We start from the raw sequence: 26,370 nt of genomic DNA, 5'->3' as shown, positions 1-26,370 counted from the left end.
AAGTTGAATCACATCTTCTTTTTTAGTCTGTTCTGGCTGTAATGTAACAGAAGGAGACTTAATTTCTCTAAAAATAACACTTCTACTGTGAATTACCTTTTGTGCAATAGGGTCCCAAAGCTTGTATCCTTTCACACCATAACTATACTCGATGTAGATACATTTCACAGCCTTGTTCTCCAACTTTGTTCGCTTCTCCTTTGGCACATGTGCATATGCCTCACAACCAAAAACTCTAAGATGTCTCAATGAAGGCTTGTGACCTGACCATGCTTCCATAGGTGTTTTATCAATAAGAGCTGATGTAGGAGACCTGTTAATCAGGTAGCAAGCAGTGGCAACAGCTTCAGCCCAAAACTTTTGTTCAAGACCAGCACCACTCAACATACTCCTAGCCTTCTCCATCAGTGTCCTGTTCATTCTTTCTGCAACTCCATTCTGCTATGGAGAATACGGAGTTGTCTTCTGCCTGTTAATTCCACAGTCTTTACAAAATCTATCAAAATCATTAGAGCAAAACTCACCGCCATTATCAGTTCTCAAACATTTTATTTTCTTTCCAGTCTGCAACTCAACCATTGCTTTAAATTCTTTAAAACGACTAAAAACTTCAGATTTACTCTTTAGAAAATATACCCATGTCCTTCTACTAAAATCATCAATAAATGAAACATAATATGTGGATTTTCCAATCGAAGAGACATCTACTAGACCAAACACATCAGAATGGATAAGATCCAAAACACCACAAGTTTTATGAGAACTCGAGTAAAACTGAACGTGGTTTTGTTTTCCATAAATGCAATGCTCACAGAAATCAAAGTCAAGATTACAATCATTCAAACCTTCAACAAGGTTTTTATTTTTCAAGGTCCTTAGACCCTTTTCTCCAATGTGACCAAGTCTCTGGTGCCATAACATAGTCTTCTCTGCAGGTAACTTTGCTTCAGACGAAAGAGCACCCTTAGGTACCCAAAAACCATTTCCATCTGTTGAAGGTGAAACCTTCAAATCTTCCATTTAAGTATCTACAGATTTACTTTTTACAGAAGTGCTATTACACTCAACAGTGTATGCTTCAAGCTTATACAAAGTGCCAAACCTGACACCTCTAGCAACTACCATAGCACCCTTAATCATCTTACATCCTACTTTAGAAAAGACTACCTGCACACCTGCATCTATCATTTTGCTCACAGATAACAGGTTTCGTTTTAATCCAGTGATATGAAGCACACCATTAATCCTTTTTATTCTACCATCAGAAAACCTGATTCTAACTTTACCTCGACCAACAATGTCTAGAGGTGAATCATCACCCAAGTACACCTTACCTCCATTAAATCCTTCATATTCAGAAAACCAATCTCTATTGGAAGTCATATGAAAAGATGCACCTGAGTCAATTAGCCAGGCATCATTACCTACATGAGTCACCAAAGCCGCAATAAATGCATCGCCATCTTCCTTGTCGGACTCAGAATCAGAATCGAACTTTTTCTTTTTCTTCTTCTTCTTTTCTTCTTTGCAGTCCTTACGGATGTGACCCGGTTTACCGCAATTCCAGCAAATGACTTTGGACTTTCCAGGAGATTTCGATCTCCCTTTGGATTTGGACTTGTCGCGCTTCTCATTCTTCTTGCCTTTCTCCTTAGGTCTTCCACGAACGGTTAGGGCTTCCTTTGAACTGATGGATACCTTCCTTCGCATCTCTTCACTGAGTAGGGCACCCACCATGTCTTCAGATTTCAAAACAACAGAAGTACTACCGATAGCCATAACAAGAGAATCCCACGAATCAGGCAAAGAACAAAGCAAGATCTGACATTTCTCCTCCTCGTCCATCTTAACACCGACGGATACTAATTGAGCTACCAACATATTGAATGCTTCCAGGTGGTCTAAAATTCGTCCACCCTCTTCCATCTTCAAGGAATACAATTTCTTTCTTAAGAAAATTTGATTTAATAAAGATTTCACTTGATACATCTCACCAAGCTTAGTCCATAGCTTCTTTGCAGAGTTTTCTTCATGGACATTGATTAGAACAGAGTCTGCCAGGCACAGTCTGATTAGACCCTTGGCTTTTCGGTCCATAACATCATACTGAGCTACCGCAGTAGGATCTGAGGGCCTTTGGACATTCGCATCAACAGCATCCCAAAGATCTTGATCTATTAGCAGATCTTCCATCTTCCGCTTCCACATCTCAAAATTACTTCCATTAAATTTCTCCACCTCTATTCTCCCTGACGAACTCGCCATCTGAATATTCTTGCAACAAGATCAAAAAGTGTCTTCTGCACAAGCTCCCACTCAAATCTGGATTAGTTCAAAAAACCCAACTGCCCACAATTGAAACCAAAGGTGATCAAGCTCTGATACCACTTGTAAGGAAGTTAAGTAGTGGAAACAACTTCCTACACTAACCTTGAGAGGAGGGTAATGCAAAACTTTTTCAGATCATTACAATAGTTACAGAAAATAGAAATAGATATAATAGCAATCATACCACAACACAATGATTTACGTGGGGAAAACCCTTTCGGGAGAAAAACCCCACCCTCCAAAAGCAGCTCAATATTTTATTCAGTAATCAAAAATAGATTACAACATACTTGCAGAGCAAGCTCTTCGCAGGAGTACCACTAATCAAAGATTCAGAGGCAACTCAATAGCCATAAGACTCTTACACACAACCTCTATCTCACACACCTAATAAATAGGAGATACAATACAAGAAACCGTCAAACAGTATTACAAAACCATGGGCTAAAACCACCCAATAAGGTGTAGCCGACCTTATCTCCCTTCTAGATGCCCTATGACATGTTAAAGCACACATCAACATGTGTCGCTCCCCTTTACAACTCATTTATGTATCCGATACAAATTATTTTTCCTATTTCAGGAGTACAAACTTTCGGAGGCCATAACTTGAGAACCGGGTGTCCGATTGACGAACCGTTTGAAGCACTGGAAAGCTCGCGAAGTGCTCTATCACCTCTTAATTGGCTTCACCGGTTATAGCCACTTTTCAGGGCATTTCGGAGCCTCTAAAGTCCCCAAAATTAAGTTTAAATATTTTATTGCACCCCTCCAAGACGAAAACATTAATATCTTCAAAACTAGTTGTGACCTTGCGACGCAACTTTACCGGAATGCTTATCTAACCAACCAGAAGCTTTAGGGAGAGTTTCACACCATTTCGTGCTCAAATGAAAACTTACTATAGATAGTAACCTCGCATAAATGCAAGGTTGAGACACCATTTTTCCCAACACAACACCCCTCTTTTTAATTAAAATTTAGTAAAAGGAAAGTTATCTCATTCCTTATTTCTTATTTATATTTACTTACTAGCCCATTTCCAGCCTACCACATCCTTCAATCTCTTTGATCTAAATAAACCATCTTACTGTCCTAATATCCAGTTACCCAATTATGGTATAACCTAAGGATGTCCAACAATTACCAATGTCTTAAGGATCCCATAATTTCCAAATTCTTAGCTAACCACATAATTCGGCTCCTTATCAAAGTTTTCATAAATCATTTTACATTGCCAACTAATTTTTTTCATTAAAGCTCTAGTATTATATTATTGTTATACAATCCTTCCTTAAGCCATTTCCATCTACATGTTGCTCCATCCATATTTAATGTTTTCACATACTTTCACACTTGAGTGTCGTAATTTGCAAAGCTTCTTCGATTGTGCCTAGTAGTTAGATTGTGATACATACTGTCTTGTACCTAGCGACTAACCATGATTGGGTTGCACTTTTCTCCTTAGTTTTTGAATGAATATTAGTTACTCATTCCTAGATTATAAGATCCTAATAATTTTATACTCCTTGCACTTCAATGGAGATTCTTTGTTTTTGTACAATTCCCAATTCAGCTCTACTCTCTCTACCACTATTTACTTTCTCCAAGATTATCTTCCCATAAAGGAACTAGTTGAGGTTTACTTGCTTGTTTCCCCAATTATATAATCCACGGATGAACTTTTAGGGTTTATTTTTTTTTAAAAAGTGTTTTCACTCAAAAAGTTCATGCCTCCTTTTTCCTTATTTAACTTACCTATAGTATTACTAGGGTTTTCTGATCAAGGAGTTTGCCATTCATCATTTTAGTTCTAAAATTCAAGGTTTTCCCAACTCTAGCTTCACTACATTACTACAAAAACTATCTAACATATGCTCTTTATAAGAAGTCTAGCATAACCACATTCTTAAGGTACCTAGTCATTAGGATAGGTTAATGCTTCTATCAGAGATTTGCAAGAGTTCCTTTTAACTCTTCTTCATTTATGTCTCCAATGGTAGCCTTGATCCTTATAACCATCATAATTTCATATAGCTTAAAACTTAACTTGAATTGTCTCGATTTTATTTATCTTGTCTATTGCCTTTATCTTAGGTCTAACTATCTTGTTTGACTTGCCATTGTCACGAACATATCTCGATGGAAGGCATTCTCTTAGTTACCATCAAGAGTATTTTAGTGAAGAATTAACTCCTCATACTTGATTTGATTAGGGCAATTATTGCATTTATGTTCCAATTGAATGGTAACCCCATAAGTACTAAAGAACTAAATCCCATTAATAAACACCGAAATTACTTCATTTGAATAAATAGTTGAAAATTTCGTAGCCTTTGCGTTTTATTACGCCATAAACCTTATGACTAAAAAGTTCAAATTTCTGGGCTCTTAATGACCCTTGAAACCCCTTGAACTGGTATATGTTGATCTATTGATTTACAAGAATTTTCTCTTATGATTCACTTTGTTATTTTGCAAGTTTTCGACCTAGGTGTTATACTTCAAGCCATAGTTTGTTTTCAACTAAGTTATGAATGTAGCCCATGTTCACCAGTGTTTGAACCTAGGGCTCTGATACCAAAATGTCATGCCCAAAATTTAGGGCAAGAACGGGATAATTTTTTATTTTTATTTTTAAATCACAACTTAAACATTAATTTAGCCAATATGGAATGTAGTAACAAGTATGGCTTATTTATGAGTGAGTTAATTCTAACCACTAACTCAAGTAAACGAAAATAATTAAAAAATAAAAGAAGAATACTACACGAGTTATTTTAATAGCTCATCAAATTTAATCAAAAGATTAATTAAATCCAAAAACCTAAATTGATAGACCGGAATAATATTAATTTCCAATAATCATAAATCGCTTTTAGCGAATAAATAAATTTAGTCCTAGCGCATAGTACTTAATGCTTCAAATCTAATCTAAACATTAATTAACATGTGACTGCTATGCGGCAATGAGGGTTATATAAAATAATTCTCATCATGAATATCTCCTATTAAGCTTTATCTCATATACCTATATCTAGGAGGCTAAAGTTTAATCCCTATAGACAATAATTTACTGCAAAAGTTAAATCCCCTAATGTTTAATTTAATACATCATAAAGATTTAATTTTGCAAATATTTGGCTTAATTTAAAACACCTCACTATTTTATTTAAATTAATTATTACTTCAGAAATATATAACTTAAAAAAAAACATCTCTATAGATATATATATAACCACACTCATAAACTTATTAACACATTATAACCATCTAGTTAAATATCCTTACCCCTTTTTGACCTTTCCTTCAAAATTTAAAACCCTATGTATTAAAATATACATATATTATATTCTTAAGAATATATATATATACCACACTTCATGATATTTTTATAAAATGCAAACCCTAATCTTTATTATAAGAGTCCTTTTATATTCATTTCTAATAACTCTTTTCTTTTATTTCTACCCTAGCCCTACCCGAGCTAGGTTTTTATCTTTTTATTTTCTTGCAGGGCAGGCATGGCGGATGCGGCGGCGATTTTGAAGTTTGCTGGAGCGATGGGTGTGCCGGGCACCGCCACTGTGCTACCACACAGAGGTGCGCAGGCGCCACCCACTATGTGCCCACATAGTGGTGGCGCGGGGCGCCGCCCACTGTGTGCACACACAGTGGGGCCCTCGAACCCCTTTTTTATATATATATATTTTTTTAAATGAAATAAATATATATATATATATATGCACCAAAAAGTTAAATATGATAATATATTTTAATTGACAAAAAAAACAATTATAAATAAATATATATTTACAAATATATATTTATTTATATGTATATGCTTTGGATTCTTATTAGATTTAAGGCTAATTTCTTTTAAGTAAAAATAGGTTATATATATTTTTTTTAAATCCTAGAGCAGATTATTAATAATTCTCAGATCTAAATAAGGCAATAGTTTATTTATTTATTTTCTTTTCCCTTTATTTTAAATTCCATAGGCTAACATATGAGATAAAGCATTAGACTTTAGACCTATTATCTGTAATTAAATGATAGACAAAATTCAATAGAAGCAAAACTGAATCTATTTGAATATGACATCATTTAAATTAAATAGACTAATCAACTCTAGTTTTTTTTTTCTTTTATTTTTTGCAATTTAGTAAAATGATAGACTTAAATAAAATGATACAGCAATTATATCTAACTAGATAACATTGAAATAATAAAAATAATAGAGATTAAATTGATATATAAAGTAACTTCATTAACCTCGATTACTGAAATATTTGAACCATTATTTCCATAGTATCTTGCTTGCAATCATTTAAGATCTCAAAAACAATAACCAACGTAATCTCAACATAAATAACTCATTTGCAGCCAAGGATACTTTAATAAAAAAAAACAATATATTCCCTTTAAGTATATTTAAAATACATTATAGACAACCTTACAAATGGATCTCTCATTTCTATTAAATGAGGATCTAAAAAAAAAAACCTAGATACATTTCCTTTCAAAAAATAGATACAACATAGTTTACCATTCACACTGCTGCAACTTAAAATATGTACTATTGTATTTCCAATTCTTTTTGTGCAAAACATAAGCCCAACAACTCCTACTTGTCCTTTCCTTTTTCTTCCAACAACCTGCAATTAAATCATAGACTTTGACCATGGAGTGCTCACCTCCCAGCCTAAGCTAACTAGTAGCCACCCCCGAGCTTGGAGAACCAAGCCCTAAACGGGTAACAAACATGCAAACACAAATGACAAGGGAATCACAATCTCACTCACAATCCCAACCTAGGCTACACTGCACCACACATTGTGATGTCTTTTCAAGGGTGGTAGTGGACCAAGTACCCTGAGGAGACTGCAAGTATGGTAAAACATAAAGCCACCTCATGGCAAACCAAAACATATAGCCACCTTATGGCAAACCAATTACATCAAGTGTAACAACCCCACATTCCTTATGCCCCCCAAGGCATTCATGCCTTATTTCCCTCCTTATTACCCCCAATGCATAAACAAGACATGCAACAAGGGTCACATAGAATCCCTTGTGATCACTCTCATAACGAGAGCCTCTCACTCGAGGGCTGTCACTTCTACCACCCACAAGACCCTCCTCTCTCCCAAGAGTAGGAGGTCTTGATTACTCCCAAACACATACATGGCATAAGCATAAAACACCAAATCAATTATCGAGAAATACATGCACGACAAACAAGTCTTTTACACAAGCATTTCTTTCAAAACAACATGCAACAAGAAAATATTATAAGAAAGATAAAAATCAACCTTAATCTGCCCAAAGGTATGCTAGTTTTGTTGAGGATGAGCAGCCCAATTCCGCAGTTCTTCTCTTTCTACCCTTAGCCAAAATTCTAAATCCCAAAACTATCTCTTTCTTTTAGCCAAAATTCTAAATCCCAAAACTATCTCTTTCTTTTCAAAATTCTTTTGTCTCCAAAAATGGAGAGTGGGTGATTACCCCCAAAATATCTCTTTCTTGCTTAAGAAGACACTAGTGTGAGTTCTCCCAAGTTTCTAAAACTGAAAAAGAAATTAAGGTAAAATGGGAAAAGGGAACTTTCATTCAAAAGGGAAGGTTAACCACTTAGCTCAAGCCTTCTAATTTCAATTTACACACAACTTAGAAAACCTGCTTTTTAGGGTGTCTAAATGGTCACATGGGAGTAGAAACTTGCCTAAATTACCCCTAACCCTTACGTATACCTTATGGGCTTGAGAAAACCCTATTAAACTACCCCTAGGTGTCCATTTAACCCTTTTTTAACCCCTCTGAAGTTTATTTTCGGGTCAAACCTATGTTGACCATCCCAAAGATTCTTTATTACCAAGGCATTTATGGAATCACGTTACATTAATTGAAAAAGCTATAGTTAAACAATTCCCACCTAGAAAGAACTTTAAAAATTCAAACATAAATCCACACGTGTCAAGTGACACAAAGAAAATACTTTTACAAATTTATACATGAAATCGTCTCTTGTGGATTTTACATAAATCAATTAAATAACACTTAACACACATGCATTATTTACTGTTACAAACAAAATACAACACAAACTGGGTGTTGTCTCTCTAAATAGACAAACCCTGGCTTTACGAACATACATAGGTCTAGGTTTGGTTCTCCGTAATATTTCCATGGTCACATGGATAACTTCGTGCGCATCTCAATTACACATTAGTAACTTCAAATAACCTCATATAATATAAAGCACAAGAATAATAGTACACATGAAACACTTGCATACAATTTACATTTGAACAATTTAACACATCTTATATCCAAGTAATTTCACATAAGCAATTATCCTAATTCTCATAGTTTTGATCCACACATAAAACATACATCCTATTTCTATCATCATTAGTAAAGTCCTGCCAATCCAATAATGACATATATCATCGCAAATTCTTCCTATTCAAAAATCATGTAGGGTTCTATATCATAAGGCATATAAATAAGGCATCAACATTCATCAATGTTATCCAATCATGGAATTATATAAGTTCTAAATCGAGACATAGCTGACATACGTTAAATCAAGATTATCCAATCAATGGATCTTTTAGGATTTCAAATTCATAACACATAAAAATGTACACCACAAGGTGCAATAACTCTATAACTTGGTTCATTTACTTTTCTCACCAATCTATCTGTCTAACACAGTCCATTCTATTGAATTATAATGCATTTATTAATAGGGTCAAACATGGTCACTAAGTTAAGCAAAGCTTGGTTTGGGGAAGGCCTTAAATTTTTGTACCTCTTCTATCATCTTTGCAGTAAGCTCTTTGTCTTTTAGCTTGCTTAAGTACTCAGAGGCATCAACTCTAGATGTTTTTATTTGAGTAAGGAGTTCATCCAATTGAATGTGGATGGCTGCATCGGTTGACACTGTTGCTGAAGGTAGCATATCTTTTTGTTTTACTTTTTTCAGTACTTTATTCTTCTTTTGAATGGCCAATTGTTTTTCTTGTTCGGCCTTTTCTTTGCATAGTTCACCGAAATCAATAAGTGCTTGCCCTTTTAATTTTGAAATATCCACATTGGGCAACACGATTGGTTTAGTCAAATCAACTTTGAAACTATGCTTTCTCACCTTCTTCTCTTTACCTTTGGTTGGTTGTACTAAGACAAGTCCATGTGAGGCTTGTTGACCCTTGGTAGGTTTCTCGATAGATGCAACACTTCGGTCAGTTCTTGTAGCCGTTGTGGTGTCCTTGGGTGTCTCGGTACTAGGGGTCTCAGCTGTAACATTTTCAGTGCTTGATGGTGCTTGAGACATCTGATCTTTAGTTGTATCTTTTGCTGCTTCAGACTTGTGACCTTTGGTGCCTTGTTCTATATCCTTAGGAGCTTCAGTAGAGACAGGTGCCTTGACCGGCAGATAAGGCTGAACTTGTTCTAAGACAGATTCACTAGATACAAGTTTTCCATAGGTAGTCCCTTCTATCATTTCCTGCTCAGGTGATTCTGAATCCATGACATCTTCATCAATTTGAATAGTGTCAGTCGGGTCTTGCTTGGTAGCATCAAGACCTTGCTCGGTGACATCAGGATCTTTCTCGGTGACATCAACAATTTCAACTTGAGATTGTTCACCGACATCCTTTAGTTTGAAGATTTCCTACCACTTAGCTTTTGTCTCCTTTTCCACATCAATGTATAGCCCATTCATCAATTTTAAGGCTCTCTGTTTGACAAGAAATTTAGAATTGTATGTTGTCAAATGTTCTTTAATTTTTGCTACAGACATATCAGGAAATAGATGGACTAGACTTCTTTCTCTTATTTGTTTCTCTGAGTCCATTGCATATTTCCATCTGTTATCAATATGTAAGTATAATTCACTCGGAAGTGACTTTACTAGTTCTAATGGAGCTAGCCGAAACTTTAGAAGTGTGTAGATGATAGCTTCTTCAATTTGTTGCTTCTCATCATTATTCCTAGTCTCATACTTTACATATCTAAATCTTGCAAATCCACCATATTCTTTAAGATTGGCACAAAAGCTTTCAACACTATGAATATTTACCTTCTTGCTTTTTACAATTTGAAATTTGTTTGCATCATCAGATTCTATATCACTAGACTCTTTTGCCAGAATGAGTCTCTGAGTAGATTTCTTGTAGGTCTTGGTTACCTTGGGTGCAATAACACTCTTTTGTTTCTTACTCGGTGATGTAGCTAATGCTCTAGTGTTAGGTCTCTTTGCTGGTGGAGTCGGTAGGGCCTTTGAAATGTCCCGTTTCTTTCTTTTCAAAACTCTACCCTTAGGCAACTCGGTACTTAATGTTATTGCTACCTCTTGAGCTTTTGATTCCTCTTCGGTAATGGTAAGAGTGCCTTTAACAGGTGTAGAGGAGGATTCTTCTCTGAATTTCTCAGATAAAACCTTTATCATCTTTGTAGCCTTTCTTGTAGCTTTAGGTACTACAATGCTCATTTTCACCTTTTCTTTCACCTCTTCATAAGTTCCATATCTTAGTTTGCTAGAATGCCTTGGCAATGAAAGATAGGCATCAATTTGTTGTTGTGTGATATCATAGTCAATCTCATAACCCATTGGTGGCAAAGATTGAGTGCTTGGTTCAACAACATTCACATAACAGTAATCGGTGTCTACCTCAAAACATATATCATCCTTATATTTCTCTACCAGCTATGGTGGAATCCGGTACCTGTTGTGCATCTTCTCTTGAAATTTGTTGAAATAGTCATCCATGATATCATTAAAATTATCTCCCAACTTCTTGATAAAATCATTGATTTGATGGGTGATAGGTCGGTGTAGCTCCCAAACTACTTTATCGACCGAGGGAAAGAACTTCTCAAGGTAGATAAACATGCATACAAGAAGTGAACCAAACTTCAATGTATTTACCAAGTTGTTCTTCTTCGTCTTCCTTATTGTGTTCAGGTTCTCAAACAAGTTCTTCAGTAGCACTTCACATAAATCTACTTTCATTCCCTTTTTCACTATTTTATAGGCTAAGTCAACTATGGCACATGGTACACTATTTTCCCTTACTGAATGGAAGAAACAGTAACCAATTACTCTAATTACAAACTTAAGTTCTGCATCAGTAACATTGTTAATTTCAGTCCTCAGTAATCAGATTCTACTCCAGTTAGACTGATTAACTCCTTCTGTGATATCATTTTCTATGCTCGTGCATGATCATAGATAGGATACCCAGTGATCACATGAATGATTTCCTTGGTGATTTTGAATGGTTGCTCCTCTAGCCACATAAAATCATCATGAACTCTGCTTAAAATAAACTTAACCCACTGGGGTTTGAACACACGAGGATAGGCTAGGGCTTCAGTTAATCCCTTGATTTTGATATGCTCATACTTGCTATCCATTTTTCCATCGGTACAAAGTTCATCATATGTGTCACTAATCTCAACATGACCAAGTTCGTCAACACGGCATTTGGTGAAGAATCTAACATCTTCGACTAACAAGACTCGATCCGGGATGAGGGAAAATATAGTTTTGTCATCCGGTTCAGAGGCGACTTTAGGAGTTAAAGAGTACTTCAGTGAGGGCTTCTCCACATTCTTGACAACTACGGGATTTTGGATCTTGGGTGCCATTGTAGATTTCAGGTAAAAACTTAGCAAACTATCCTTAGGGTTTGACGGTTTACAAATGAGTGATGCTTCACACTCGGTAGATAATAGCAATTTGACAAGATTGGAAACCAGCTTAACAGTGTGATGAGATTTGATGTAAATACCTTGAAATTTGCTCTGAATGAAGTTTGATCGCCTTGATTCACTCTGCTTTTCTCTCTTGAAAACTTGGTGAATGAAAATAACCGCAAAAATACCTTTAAGTACACAAAATACCTTATCGGGCTCCGTGCGAGTTAGGTCAAAACATTAAATGCACTCAGTTTACCTTTAACCGATTTACTCCTTTTTTTTATTTTAACCAAGTAACCAGATTTCCTTCATTTACTGACTTGACAGGCTTCCTGTATTCACCGACCTGATAGGTTTCCTGTAAAGTACTTTTGATAGAATTTCAAACTTACTAATGCATCTAAACTATGCAGATTTTGAATTTTGTACATAATAGAATAGGAACTGTTATGATTTAACCTTTAGAGAATGTAGTCCCTTCATACCTTTTCTGATTAATTTGGAATAGGTGTAGCTAACTCGGTAGGTAATGTGCTTTCTTCATCTGACATGATTTCCTTCTTTTTCCAAATCATCTTGAATTTTTCTTTTATCTCTTCAGTGTCTCTTCTAGGTTGATCTCTACAATCTCCAGCTAAATGTCCAACTTTGTGACAATGAAAACATGCCATACCAGGATTTCTCCATGATCTTCAGTTGTTCATTCCAAACCTTATAAAATAGTTGGCACTAATATGTCCATATCTTCCACAACATTCGTACCATATCCTTGTATTGTAATCCCATGGTACTACTGCATATTATCGGTAAGGATCTATGTGAGTTCGGTAACTTCTAGTGTTTGCTCGGTGTGGACACCGCATGTAGTTCTTTTGCTTAGACCAACACTTCTCGATACTATGTCCATATCTATTGTAGTTTTTACAAAACCCTTTGAATTTTGCCTTCTGATAGTTGTTAACGGACTTTGTCCTACATTGATTAGATGTGTGACCATATTTATTGCAATTGTAACAATATCCATTGGACTTAGTGATATTCGGTTGCTTACCTTTTCTAATCTGGCATATGTTGGCAGTATGACCTTGATTTCAATAGTAGTAGAAAATAGGCTTCTTCCTTTTGATGTTATTCATGTTTCCAGCTTGCTTTGATGATTCTCCTCTCTCGGTAGTATGAATTCCTTTCTCGGTTGATTCTTTTCCTTTGTAACCGAGTCCTGCATCTTTGTTGGGTCTTCTTATATTCAGTTGCTCATCCAACATCTTTGATGCATCATAACTCTTCTTCAATGCTTCTTTTGATTTCTTCTTTGTTTCAAGTTTATCAGTCAACCTTGATACTTCAATTTTTAATGCTTGATTTTCATCATTCTTCATAATTGCTTCATGATGTGCATAACCTAGTTGATCTTCATATTTTGTTGAATCCCAGTTAACCTTATGATTTCATCATTCTTATTAGATACTAAGACTTCAAGTTGTTGTTTCTCTCTTTGTAGATCTCTTTCTTTATCCTCTGTTGTCCTCAATGCATCTAGATTTTTAGTCATCTGTGTACTGAAATGTTCATGTTCTCTTTTCATTACTTTTAGTTGATCAATCAATGCTTTGTTCTTGTCTTTCAATACTCCAATCATTTCTTCAGTCTCTTCAGATATACTGTTCTCAGATGATGTCTCAATTTGTTCCACTAACTCTTGAGAGTCCTACAAGTCATCACATAATCTTCTTCTTACTTTCAGAGATTTTTGCATTTGCCTTTGCATGTCTACAATCACTTGATTTGCATGATCCAGCTCTTCTTGTAGATACACAATCCTTTGAGATTGTTTATAGCCTTCCATTGATAAGATCTTTCTCTTTAGGTAGTTAAACCCTTTTCCAAGATTGAAGCTCTAATACCAATTGTTAGGCCCAATATGGAAAGCTAATGTACTGAGAGGGGAGGGGTGAATCAGTACTCCAAAACCTTTCTTGAATAATAACCTTACCGTTATGCATAAACAAAATAGTACAGTAACATAAAATAAAGTTAAAACAAACAGATAACAATCATACATGATTCACTCCATAACACATATATTTTGGTTACACAGAAACTCTAGGTTAGAGAGAAAAACTACGGTGGGGATGGCACCCACAACTTCACTACTGCAATAATAAAGAATGCTCAGTTAGAGCTACATTTAGCTATTTCTGATAGCTTACCCTATTAGGAGTAACAAGATCTGTTAGATCTACCTTGCTAAAGTATTTTACAACATTTATTCTGAATGTTGCACCTGGTTAGAGGCTTTACAATTTATAGACTTGGTTAGAGTCTTCTACCCTGTTAGAGGTTTTTCCTTTCAACTTCACAATATTACAATAAGATCATTACAAACATCTGCAACTTTACATCTAAAATGTTATAGTAGATTCTATGTGCTCAGAATAAGATTACCTTGCTTATAGCATACCTTGGTAACCCATATAGTAACTTGGTAAACCCTTCTATTTACTTTGTTCTTTGACTGTTCTCTGAAAACCTTCTCGGTGACCTCTGTGTCTCTATAACAGTCTTCCTTCAAGCATACATACACTTCAATAATGTTGTATATATAGATCTCTTAAAATGGTGATCCAATTCATTGCTTTGATCTTACAAACAAGATTCCTCAAATGAATAACTAATCAAAATATTTCATTGGTTAGATTGACCTTGCAATCATACACAATCTTCTAATGCAATTTTCAATGTAATAACGGTTAGATGTGCGTCGATATTGTAACACATTTTCATATGCATGTCCAGGTTCAATGTATCTGGTAACATGTTTCACTCAGTGAATATCAAATTGGTGTGTGATCTTTATAGCTTGGTAGCCATAAAAAGATACTCGGCAGACAGCTCGGTGTATATTGTGTTCTGTGACTGCTTTCTTCTGTAACCGACTAGATGGTGCATACCGACTTCTCTGTTTATACCGACTGCATGATTTAGTAGTGCTAACTGACTAGAATATAAAGTATAACTTTGAATATAAAAACTAATGGCAACTTGATAAGTAGTAACACAAAAAAGAGAATAAATACCCCTACATATCAGTTATCCTCCTGTACAGACAGGTACATGTCCAAGAGCACTCAAATTTGACACTTTCATGTCTAAAATGACAACTTTTAATGCCTAGATGATGCAAGGTTGACTTGAAAGATTACAAATCATCTAGAAACACTATTCACACCTAAAAACCAAACACCAAACATGACTAAGAAATTTTTACAACAAAAACACACTGAAAACTCACTTTTGACAACATTTTGCCAAGCAACTCCAAACTGGCAACTTTGAGCAAAAAGATGAAAACAGGAAACATGACCACACAATGAGTTCAAAACTCATCCAAACAACTTAGAATAATACAAAAACATCTTATACAAACTTTCCAACTCAAAACTAATAAAAATCAAACTTGCTCTCAAACCTGTGATGAAAATGAGGCATAGGTGCTCCTGCACCATACTCCCCCGGTGACAAAGAAGTCATGTGACTCCTTTGGGCAGAAAAGAGAGAGGAATACCAGCCTTGTGGAAGTCACTTTCAGGTATCCAAGTGGCTTTAGAGGCTGGTTGATCTTTCCACTTGATCAAATGTTCAAAGTAGTCATGTTTTCTAGTCTTCTTGATGATTATGGAATCAAGTACCTGTTCAGGAATGGGAGAAGAAGAAGAGGGGAGAGATAGATCAAAAAGGAAATGTGAAATGTCTGGAGGCTTCCCCTTGAAAGGTACCAAATCTACAACATTAAAGATAGGAGACAAGGAAACATCGACAGGTAAATCAATCTTATAAGCATTTGGACCATACTTAGCCAAAATCCTGCAAGGCCCTATTCTTCTCATCTGTAACTTGGTAGGAACTCCCTTTTTCAATCTAGAATTGTTGAGATGCACCATCACAAAATCTCCAATTGAGAATTGGACATCCCTCTTTGAAGCATCCACCCTTGCCTTGACTCTTGCGGTGGTGTCCTACAAAGACTGCTTAACTTATCCATGGATCTCTTTCAGAGACTATGCCATATCCTCTGCTATCCCACTAACATGTTGCAAGTTAGTCACATCATGTAACTCAAAAACACCTTTTGGATGGATACCATAAACAATCTGAAATGGACTCTTACCAGTGGATTTGTTTACACTATCATTATAGGCAAATTCTGCTTGTGGAATGAGCTGAACCCAGCTTTGTCCATAATCCTTGGTGAGACATCTGAGTAGATTACCCAATGTTCTATTCACCACTTCTGTTTGGCCATCTATTTGTGGATGGTAAGCTGAGCCAAAAGACAAGTCAGTACCCAATTTCTTCCACAAAGTCTTCCAAAAATGACCCAAAAACTTAACATCTCTATCTGACACAATGCTAGATGGCAAACCATGTATTCTGACAACTTCTTTAAATAAAAGGAAAGCAATATGACTAGCATCATTAGTAGTTTTGCAAGGTATAAAGTGAGCCATTTTGCTAAATCTGTCAACAACCACAAAAATATTGTCATACCCTATTTTTGTCTTTAGTAAACCTACAACAAAATCCATGCTGATGCACTCCCATGGCCTAGAAGGAATGGGAAGTGGCTAATATAAACTAGCATTACTGTTATTACCTTTGGCCTTCTGACATACCATACACTACTCAACATATCTTCTGACATCTCTCTATATCTTTGGCCAGTAATAGAAGCATTGAACCAACTCTAAGGTCTTATTGAGACCAAAATGGCCACTCAAACATCCATTGTGTTTCTCTTGGATAAAGTTTTCTCTCATGGAACCTTTAGGAACACATAATTGTCCTCCCCTGAATAACAAACCATTCTGCAATGTATAGTCAGGATACTCACTATGGAAATGATTCTCAAAAGAAAGACAAACTTTATAAGTAGCAGCAAATTCATCATCATTAGGATATAAATCTTGAAAGCAATCAATACCAATACTCTTAACTTGGATCTCCTAAATAGTCAACAATCTCCTACTCAAAGCATCAACTACTTTGTTACATTGGCCTTTCTTGTGCTTAAGAGTAAAGGTTTATGCTTGTAGGTATTCTACCCATTTCACATGCCTATGGTTGAGTTTATCCTAAGAATTCAAGAAACTGACTACCTGGTTGTCTGTATACACAAAAAACTCTTTAGGAAGCAAGTAATGCCTCCACTTCCTGAGTGCCTGCACTAATGCATATAACTCTAAATCATAAGATGAATACTTTTTCTTTGCATCATTCAATTTTTCACTAAAGAAAGCAACTAGTCTATTATCCTGACTCAAGACTGCACCTACTGCAAGATGATTGGCGTCACATTCTATAGTAAAGAGTTTGTCAAAACTAGGAAGGATTAACACTGGTTGTGTAGCAACTCTAGTTTTGAGTAACTCAAACCCCTTATTGGTTTCTTCTATCCATTGAAACTTAACCTTATGACCACCCTTTATTGTATCTAACATGGGTGCACAAATCTCACTGAACCCCCTAATAAACTTTCTGTAAAACTGGGCTAGACCATGAAAACTTCTAACTACATTGGCTGATTGTGGGGTTGGCCAACTTGTTATGGCTGCAAATTTAGATTGATCCATCTTAAGATCTCCACTGGACACAACAAAACCAAGATAGACTAGTTCTTGTTTCATAAAATCACATTTCTCAAGATTTATGGTTAACTTCTCATCAAATAATCTTTGCAAAACAATAGCTAAGTGTTTCAAATGCTCCTCTTTAGTCTTACTAAAAATGAGAATGTCATCTAAGTAGACTACCAAAAACTTACCAAGAAAATCCTATAATACTTCATTCATTAACCTCATAAAGGTACTGGGAGCATTAGAGAGTCCAAAAGGCATAACCAACCATTCATAAAGACCCTCATTTGTTTTGAAAGTAGTCTTCCACTCATCTCCCTCTTTTATTCTTATCGGATGGTAACTAGTCTTTAAGTCTATTTTTGTGAAATACCTTGCACCCCCTAAACAATCCATCAAATCTTCTATCCTGGGAATAGGGAATCTGTACCTTATTATGATTTTGTTGATGGCTCTAGAGTTTGTGCATAGTCTCCATGTGCCCCCTTTCTTAGGTGCTAACATAGTGGGTATGGCACAAGGACTTATACTCTTTCTTATTAATCCCTAATCCAACAACTCTTGAATCTGCCTAGCTACCTCTTTGTTCTATTTGGGAGTCATCTTATAAGCTGCATTGTTTGGCAAAGACGCTCCTAGTATAAAGTCAATCTAATGACTAATGGCTCTAGGAGGAGGTAATGTTGCTAGTTGTCCATCACTAATGATATCCTTAAAGTTATCAAGAATTTGCTGCACTTCTTGTGGGATCTCTACTTGTTTTTCTTTCTTCTCCTCCTTAGGTTTCACTAGAAGTGCATAACCAATCCCATCTCGCTCTTTCATGGTTTGGATGAACTCTTTTTCATTGACTAATAACACTTTAGGTTCTTGTGGTTTTTTGTTCTCTGTCTCTTCACTAAGGAACTGAATTTTGTAGACAATACCATTCTTTTGAAAGGAATATGTATTTTTTTCACCATCATGGTCTACCCAATAGTAGATAGCAAGCATCCATAGGAAGGATGTCACATAGTATCCTATCCTTGTATTCACCTATGTTGAAGTCTACCCATGCTTGTTCATTAACTAGGACATGTTGCCCCTTATTCAACCAGGTTACCTTGTAGGGTTCACTGTGCCTCATTCTAGGTAGGTTCAATTTGCTAACTACCTCCTTTGAGATAATGTTATTTATGGAGCCTGAATCTATAACCACCTTACATACCTTGCCCAAGATTTTCCACTTTATCCTGAACAATGCCCTTCTCTGAGACACTTCACACTTGTGAGGTTCTTGCATCAATACTCTCCTCATCATTAGACACTCACCATCTTCAGGTGCTAGGTGCATTGCTAGAGTTCTTGTACTACTTCCTTCTTCTTGAACATAGTTCACTCTCTTTTCACCTCCATGGGAAGAACTAGGTTTTTCTGAACACTTATAATCAGGATGACCCAATTTCTAATAGTTGTAGCATTTCATTATGGAGAAGTAAGACCCTCTACCTGGGCCACTAGATCTACCCCTTCCTAGGTTGCTTGATCCCCTACCCCTATAGTTGGGCTTGCTCTGAGAATCCCCACTTTGCTCTATAAGCTTAGATTCTCCTTGGGACCTTTGATCTATGTGTCTTCCCCCAAAACTGCCTCAATGGCCTTTACCATCTCTACCTCTTCCTCTACCTCTATTATGCTGCTCTTGCTTCTTCCTGCTCCTTTCCTCTACCTTGAGTGCAAGTTGATAGCACTTCTGAACTATTGTAGGACACAACAAACTTAACTCTTCCTGTATGTTCCATCTCAAACCATTGAGATACCTAGCAACCTTGACATTTTCATCCTCTTAGATCTTTGACCTAAGGCATAGCTTCTGGAACTCCTTGGTGTAACTACTGACATCTAACTCCTTTTTCCTAAGGTTTTGCCTTTTCCTATGAAGCTGTATTTCATAGTCCTCTGGAATGTAAGTCTCTCTGATCTTGGACAACATTCCCTTCCAAGTTGCTATGGGATTTTTGCCCTCTTTCTCACATTCATCTTGAATGAACTTCCACCATGTTAAGGCAGCTCCTCTCAACCTGGATTTAGCCACCTTCACTTTCTGGGCCTCTATCACACCATCACATTCAAAATGGTTCTCAAGACCCTCAATCCACTCCATGACCACTTCTGGGTCCATTTTACAACTAAATAGTGGGACTCCTTCTAGTGTTCTCCCACTCATAGCCTTCAAGGCTTTCAAAAATGGTTCATTCTCTATCACAGGGTCTGGTAGAGGGATTTCATCCTCTATAGCTAATAGCTTACCCTTGTCTTCTGTTCCTTCTATCTATTGCTGACTTCATCTGCCTTCACTTCTACTTCGCCCAACTTCTGCTCTAGGAGGTCTAGCTTCACTCTGAGTAACCTATTTTCTTCTTCCTAGTCTTCCATTTTCTTTGCTAGCTCTGCATTTGTCACAATGGTTGCCAAATTGCTACTTCTTCCCAAGTGTAACTGTGCTCTGATACCACTATGATAGGCAGGTAGGGCAAGGGGGTTGCCCAATAGGCTTGCATGATCACTGAGTGATAGGTCCTTGCTAGTTTCAAGGTGTAGTCACCAAAATCAGAGTGCAAAAGGTTTATAGACAACCTAGCAACTCTCCTTGATCCACCTCCCTAAGTCAAACACTTCTTGGTTTCTCAAGGGCTTCAACTCCATAGTTTTTGGCTTTGTGGTCTAACTCCTTACTCTCTCTATTGGAATTCATTTTCTCTATCTTGATCTGCTCTCTGACTGCACAAGGTCTCCATTTGTTGATTTACAAGTTTGTGTCAATTTTCACCCCCAATGGGTGTCTTTGGTCTTCTACGTTTTGGGGTGTAGAAGTCCTTCACAAGTTATACAAACTAAGTTTTGGAGTCTATCTCACCCAAAGTGTTAAAGGCATGCAATATTAACTTGTTTCAACTAGATTTGATGGGTTTTAGGCTTTACAACCTCCCTTTGTGTACCTGATTTGACAAAAATCCAAGTTTTAGGCCTAAAACGGGCTACAAGGAATTAGCCCTCCTTTTGGAGTTTTATGCTCACCCTGCTCCAACGATGGACTTCCAGACAAAAAAGGATTTCATATTTAGATACTTTTTTGAGAGTTCTTGAGGATTTTCTAAGTTTTAGGGCTCATTAGGCCTTCTCCATGACTATCCCAAAAATGGGTGCAAAAGGAAGGGTTTGCAAGGGTTTTGATGGCAAAAATTGACTTACAAGTTAGAGATGTTCAATGTGAACCATACAAACTTGGTTCTACAATTTCACATGCTAATTAGGCCACAATAAAGCAATTTACACCTCCAAAGGTTAGAGAACAAGGTTTTACAAAAAGTTGCTCATAAGGAGTGTGCAACATTGACAATTTTTCATTCTTGCTTTCTACAAACACAACTTTTGCATGAGAACCAATTACAATTTAAAGAATGTAAACATGACCATCATTAGTGACAAGAAAGAATCATATTAGCCTTGCACAAAAGGCATTAGGAAATTACAAAGCAATGAAACATTCACTATCAAAACTTTATCACTGCGCTTTTCCTCTTTCACTATTTTTTCCACTTTAGACCTGCACTTTTCACTGTCAAAACTCTTTTCCAGAGGTCTGATTTGTGCTCTTTAACAATGCTCTATCTTTAGTTTCTTTTTGACCTTCATACCTGGCATTTTGAAGAGGAAGATTACATGTACAACTTCAACAAAAATGCAAAAATCAGTCATAGTTGACTGTGATAGCCAGCTGGGCATTACAACTTTGCCTCAAAGATCATTAATTGATCTTGGAAATCTTAAAACCCATGGACAAGGTCAAAAACCACTCCTTGTTCTTATTTTCAAGCAATTAGAAGGAGGTACAAGGCTTTACAAACCCCAATGTATGGTGGAGAGTAAGCAAGTGAATGGAAATCAACTCCAAAACAATGACTCATTATTTTTTACATCATTTTCACAAAATGAAAATGCAATCATCCTCATTATGGCTTAGAAAGCCTCTTTACCTTTACATTCAACCTTAAGGATCAAAATAGGTCTGATTATCTGAAGAATGCATTTGCTATAGAAGAGAAAAGCATCAAACTTCTTCAAAGACCCTAGCCAAATGGCACACTTGCCTAGGGCTCCATGGCCACAAAACTTCTTGCACCTGCATTCTTGAAATCAAAACATGTATTTACATATCTTACAAGTTGACCAACTAGTTCTTGGGAAGCCATGAATATCAAGGGTTTCAAGAAGCCAAGTTGTTCAAGCATCCTTGCCAATTTCCTAGACAAGGCAGTGAAACTATCAAAACTAAATAATTTTGTGCAAAACTCAAAACTTAATGAAATTCAATGCCACCAAAGGGAAAAGCTTCAGGAAACATAAGAGAACTGGAAAATGCAAAAAAAGTATAGCCATGTATAACAGATGTATGGACTGCTGCTCACATGGAGTCAAAACATAAGTAAAAGCAAGGTAAAATTAGTGCAAACTTGCAAAATGCTTGATATCTCTGAATGATCAACCCTTACAATGATTCAAACAAGAGAATAAATACCCCTACATGTCAGTTATCCTCCTGTATGGATAGGTACATGTCCAAGAGCACTCAAATTTGACACTTTCATGTCTAAAATGACAACTTTTAATGCCTAGATGATGCAAGGTTGACCTCAAAGATTACAAATCACCTAAAAACACTATTCATGCCTAAAAACCAAACACCAAACATGACTAAGAACTTTTCACAACAAAAGCACACTGAAAACTCACTTTTGACAACATTTTGCCAGGAACTCCAAACTGGCAACTTTGAGCAAAAAGATGAAAACAAGAAACATGACCACACAATGAGTTCAAAACTCATCCAAACAACTTAGAACAACACAAAAACATCTTATACAAAATTTCCAACTCAAAACTAATAAAAATCAAACTTTCTCTCAAACCTATGATGAAAATGAGGCCTAGGTGCTCCTGCACCAGCAAGCTTTGTCATAGCTTGGTTAGGAAAATGATTGAAAATGTTGCATTTGCTTGTAGGGATCAGTAGTTGAGAAGGTGTCAAGTTTTTGGAAAGAAAGAGTGATATGTGGTAGAGCCTCTATAAAAATATGGAGGAGTGACAGGGTGGAGAGAATAACAAAACCCATTGGAGAAGACTGCTAAGTCCTAAACCCTCTAAAAATGCCATTTTTGGGATCTGTACCAATATAGACAGACCAAATAGCCTACCCTAGTGGATCAAAAAGTTTCTCCAAAATGGTATCTAAATCACCAAAGGTTTTTGGAGGTTCTTTGGAAGTTTTATGAGCATTTTCCCAAAACCCGGCAAGGTAGGGCTAATTGGGGCTCTAGGTCTACTAGGTCTAGAAAATAGGAGAAAGAGGGAGCGATGTAAAAATGATGGAAAGACAATTGCAAAAATAGTTGAATGGAATGGAAACACCTTTAAAACACCCACTACAACCCTTTCAAGTACATGTTAGAGGTTTGGATAGCTTAATGGTTGGATTTACCCTTGTGAATCACAACCATGCTTGAAGTAACTATTGAGCACAAATTGATAGGAAGCACTCCAAAAGAGTTTATATGTTTTGACTTGTTAAAAATGAAGTGAAGACAGATAGGATCCCACTAAAACACCATTCAACTACCTATTGAGTAAGGTGTGACTCTCTTTGCAAACCCCTCCCCATCAAAGTGGAATTAGAGCAACCTAAGATTTAAGAAGAAGCCAGTTCATGTCAGATACTAAGTCGGTAGGAGAAAATAGGCTCAGGATGGTGACCAATGTAGAGTTAGCAAAGAAGGTAGAAGATAAAGAGGAAGAGAATAGACTCCTTAGAGTAAGATTACAATAGTTGGAGAGTAAACTAGATGAAGTTGAAGACAAGACTGAGAAGGTGAGAATCAGAGTCAATGAAGGGATGGGTAAATAAGTAGTAGAAGAGGATAGCACACCTAAAATAGATCTTATTCTACCTGAAGAACCTTTCCTTAGGGCCATCAAATCCTTAGGAGGAGTGACACTTTTTGGTGGAAAATTGGAGCCAAAAGTAGTCATGGAATGTATTGAGGGATTGGATAATCACTTTGAATATGATGGGATTAGTGAAGCACCAAAGGTAAAGGTAGCCAAATCTAGATTGAGAGCAACAACCTTGACTTGGTAGAAGTTCATCCAAGAGGAGAGACAAAAGGAGGGTAAGAACCCAATTGCGACTTGGAAAGGAATGCTAGCCAAGGTTAAAAAAACATATATCCCTGAAGACTATGAAATTCAATTACACAAGAGGAGACAAAACTTGAGACAATGAGAACTAGATGTTAGTAGTTACACTAAGGAATTTTAGAAGTTGTGTTTGAGATCCAAGGTGGTGGAAGATGAAAGCATCAAGGTAGCTAGGTACTTGAATGGTTTGAGATGGAATATACAAGAACAATTGAGTTTTTTGTGTCCTAGTACTATTCATAAGTGCTATCAATTGGCACTCAAGGTGGAAGAGAAGAGTAAAAAGAAACAAGAGAAAAACAATAGAGGCAGAGGTAGGGGAAGAGATGGTAGAGGTCATAGAGGTAGCTATGGTGGAATAAGTGTAGAACAAATATCCCAAGAGGAATCCAAGTTTGGTAGAGAAAAGTGGGGATTCCAATAGCAAGAGAAGCTATAGAGGCAGGGTATCTAGAAACTCTAGTAGAGGAAGGTCTAGTGGAGCAGGAAGAGGGTATTATTTTGCCAAAATGAAGTTCTATAATTTCCATCAATTTGGACACCCGACCTATAGATGTCCTAAGAATTCTTCTTCATCCCAAGGAGGAAAGAGGAGAGTAAGTTGTATTCAAGAAGATACAACAAATGTCAAAGATTCAGAAGTGAGTTTAGATTTAGAGGTTGGAGAGAATCTCATGATGAGAAGAGTCTTGATCAAAAAACCGGTTAAGGAGGAACCTAACCAAAGAAGATCCTTATTTGGGATAAAATGCAAGATTGTGGGTAAAGTATGTAGAGTGGTGGTTGATTCAGGTTCTACTGATAACATAGTGTCAGAAGAATCCATGAGTAATCTCAACCTACAAAGAATCACACATATTGATCTATATAGGGTTACTTGGCTCAACAAGGGGCATCATGTTCTAGTGAATTAACAAACTTGGGTAGAGTTCACTATAGGAGGCTACAAGGACAAAATCTTGTGTGACATCTTGCCAATGGATGCTTGCCATCTACTTCTAGGTAGGTCTTGGTTGTTTGACAGAAAAGCAATACACCATGGGGAAAAGAATGCCTATACTTTTCAAAAATGGGATCCCCTATAAAATTTGATCCATAGGAGACCAAGAAGAGGGAAAATCTAAGGGTCCTAATGTGCTACTAGTTGGTTAAAATTAATTCATAAACACACTCAAGGAAGGAGAAGGAGTGGGGTTTGCACTTGTAGTAAAACCAAAAGAAGAAAGTAAAGATAAGAAAATATGCATTCCCAAAGAAGTGCACTATATTGTAAATCAGTTTAGGGACATTATTAGTGATGGAGCACCTACAACCTTACCTCCTCAATGTGCCATAAGTCACCAAATTGACTTCATACTTGGATCCTCATTTCCTATTAAAGTAGCCTATTAAATGACACCAGAGCAGAATACAGAAGTAGCTAAGCAAATACATGAACTCTTGAAGAATGATCTGATAAGGAAGAGCATCAACCCATGTGTAGTTCCCACCATTTTGGCCCCAAAAAAGGGAGTTACTAGGATACTTTGCACTGATTCTAGGGCTATCAACCAAATCACAATCAAGTATAGATTTCCCATTCCAAAGATTAAAGATTTGATTAATTGTTTAGGAGGTTCTAAATACTTTACCAAGATAGCCTTCAAGAGTGATTACCACCAAATCATAATCAAGGAGGGAGATGAATGGAAGACAACATTCAAGACCACAAAAGGAATTTATGAATGGCTTGTTATACCATTTGGAATCACAAATTCCCCTAACACATTCATGAGACTCATGAATGAAGTAATCAAGGACTATATTGATTTAAAAAAAAAATTATTTAGATGACATCTTGATTTTTAGCAAATTTAAAGATGAACATAGTAAGCATATTTGTATTAAATAAACTATGTGATGAGAAACTAACCATCAATTTGGAGAAATGTGAGTTCATGAAACAAGAGTTCACATATCTTGGGTTTGTAATCTCAAGACATGATTAGAAGATGGATACCTCTAAAGTGGAAGCCATAATCAATTGGCCTACACCTAAGACAATAATTGAAGTAAGGAGTTTTCATGGCTTGGCACAATTCTATAGGAAGTTCATCAGAGGGTTCAGTGAGATATGTGTACCCATGCTTGACACAATCAAAGGAGGTGTGAAGACTAAGTTTAAATGGACAAAAGAAGCACAAAGAGGATTTGATCTCTTGAAGACAAAGGTGGCTACTCAACCGGTGCTATTTCTTCCAAGCTTTGACAAGCTCTTCACCATTCAATGTGATACAACCAACATAGCAGTTGGAGTAGTTTTAAGTCAAGACAATAGACCGGTTGCATTTTTCAGTGAGAATATCAATGATGCCCAGAAAAGGTATTATTCTTATGATTTGGAGTTGTATGCACTTGTTCAATCACTTAGGAAGTGGAGGTATTATGTTCTAAGGCTGAATCATAGGCATATTAAATGGG

This window comes from Cryptomeria japonica, chromosome 10 (genome assembly GCF_030272615.1).
Source record: "Cryptomeria japonica chromosome 10, Sugi_1.0, whole genome shotgun sequence".
In the NCBI taxonomy this organism is placed as follows: domain Eukaryota; kingdom Viridiplantae; phylum Streptophyta; class Pinopsida; order Cupressales; family Cupressaceae; genus Cryptomeria; species Cryptomeria japonica.
Note: the sequence above shows the minus strand (reverse complement) of the source record.